This window comes from Cornus florida, unplaced genomic scaffold (genome assembly GCF_030987335.1).
Source record: "Cornus florida cultivar Cherokee Brave unplaced genomic scaffold, ASM3098733v1 CherokeeBrave_3.0.0_Hap2_scaffold_125, whole genome shotgun sequence".
NCBI lineage: Eukaryota > Viridiplantae > Streptophyta > Magnoliopsida > Cornales > Cornaceae > Cornus > Cornus florida.
Window position 1 is genome coordinate 15001 of NW_026775611.1, and position 2500 is coordinate 17500.

Genomic DNA, 2500 nt, shown 5'->3' on the forward strand with positions numbered 1-2500 from the left:
TTTTTTTTCGAAATAGCCGAGAAAGAATATGAAGACCGAGGCATCCAACAAAAAAATTTTTTTTTTTTTTTTTCCTAATCTACCCAAGCAAAACAAATAGAAGACCGAGGCATCCAAAAAATTTTTTTTTTTTTTTTTTTTTTTTCGAAAAATTTTTTTTCACAAAAACTTTTTTTTTTTTTTTTTCCCCAAAAAATTTTTTTTTTCGTTCCAAGCTAACCAAGACATCTACTATTCACTAGTAGAGCAATCGAGACTGCAAAGCAAGCAATGGCCTTACTTGCAGCTCTTGGTGCTGAGAACTCCCCCCCCCCTATAGTAGTCTTAAGTAAAACCACAGCTCTGACAGGAGTAGATATTGCATGCGAGCGAGGAGTCGTAATGGGCAAAATTGACTCGGGGGACCTCCAAATCGAATTCCGTTTCGAGCAAAACACTTCTTAGGCTTCAAGGAAGCTCCCATAAAATTTCCAAACCCAAACTCCAAACTTCATTTTTTAGCCTACAATGCCCACGTGCACGCCGGTGTGCACGCAGGGGTGCTTGAGCATGCGGGAGAGGAGCCATAATGGGCAACATTGACTCGGGGGACCTCCAAATCGAAATCCGTCTCGAGCAAAACACTTCTTAAGCTTCTAGGAAGCTCCCATAAAACTTCCAAACCCAAACTCCAAACTTTATTTTTTAGCATACAATGCCCACGTGCACGCCGGGGTGCTTGAGCGTGCGGGCGAGGAGCCATAATGGGCAACATTGACTCGGGGGACCTCCAAATCGAAATCCGTCTCGAGCAAAACACTTCTTAAGCTTCTAGGAAGCTCCCATAAAACTTCCAAACCCAAACTCCAAACTTTATTTTTTAGCATACAATGCCCACGTGCACGCAGGGGTGCTTGAGCATGCGGGAGAGGAGCCATAATGGGCAACATTGACTCGGGGGACCTCCAAATCGAAATCCGTCTCGAGCAAAACACTTCTTAAGCTTCTAGGAAGCTCCCATAAAACTTCCAAACCCAAACTCCAAACTTTATTTTTTAGCATACAATGCCCACGTGCACGCCGGGGTGCTTGAGCGTGCGGGCGAGGAGCCGTAATGGGCAAAATTAACACGGGGGACCTTCAAATCGAAATCCGTCTCGAGCAAAGCACTTCTTAGGCTTCTAGGAAGCTCCCATCAAATTTACAAACCCAAACTCCAAACTTCATTTTTTAGCACACAATGCCCACGTGCACGCGGGGGTGCTTAAGCGTGCGGGCGAGGAGTCATAATGGGCAAAATTAACTCGGGGGACCTCCAAATCGAAATCCGTCTCGAGCAAAGCACTTCTTAGGCTTCTAGGAAGCTCCCATAAAATTTCCAAACCCAAACTCCAAACTTCATTTTTTAGCATACAATGCCCCCGTGCACGCGGGGGTGCTTGAGCGTGCGGGGGAGGAGTCATAATGGGCAAAACTAACTCGGGGGACCTCCAAATCGAAATCCGTCTCGAGCAAAACACTTCTTAGGCTTCTAGGAAGCTCCCATAAAATTTCCGAACCCAAACTCCAAACTTCATTTTTTAGCATACGATGCCCACGTGCACGCCGGGGTGCTTGAGCGTGCGGGCGAGGAGTCATAATGGGCAAAAACTAACTCGTGGGATCTCCAAATCAAAATCCGTCTCGAGCAAAGCATTTCTTAGGCTTCTAGGAAGCTCCCATAAAATTTCCGAACCCAAACTCCAAACTTCATTTTTTAGCATACGATGCCCACGTGCACGCCGGGGTGCACGAGCGTGCGGGCGAGGAGTCGTAATGGGCAAAATTAACTCGGGGGACCTCCAAATCGAAATCCGTCTCGAGCAAAGCATTTCTTAGGCTTCTAGGAAGTTCCCGTAAAATTTTCAAACCCAAACTCCAAACTTCATTTTTTAGCATACGATGCCCACGTGCGCGCCGGTGTGCACGTCGGGGTGCTTGAGCGTGCGCGCGAGGAGCCGTAATTGGCAAAATTAACACGGCGGAAATCTAAATCGAAATCCGTCTCGAGCAAAGCACTTCTTAGTCTTCTAGGAAGCTCCCATAAAATTTTCAAACCCAAACTCCAAACTTCATTTTTTAGCATACGATGCCCACGTGCACGCCGGTGTGCACGAGCATGCGGGCGAGGAGTCGTAATGGGCAAAATTAACTCGGGGGACCTCCAAATCGAAATCCGTCTCGAGCAAAGCATTTCTTAGGCTTCTAGGAAGTTCCCGTAAAATTTTCAAACCCAAACTCCAAACTTCATTTTTTAGCATACGATGCCCACGTGCGCGCCGGTGTGCACGTCGGGGTGCTTGAGCGTGCGCGCGAGGAGCCGTAATTGGCAAAATTAACACGGCGGAAATCTAAATCGAAATCCGTCTCGAGCAAAGCATTTCTTAGGCTTCTAGGAAGCTCCCATAAGATTTCTGAACCCAAACTCCAAACTTCATTTTTTAGCATACGATGCCCACGTGCACGCCGGTGTGCACGAGCA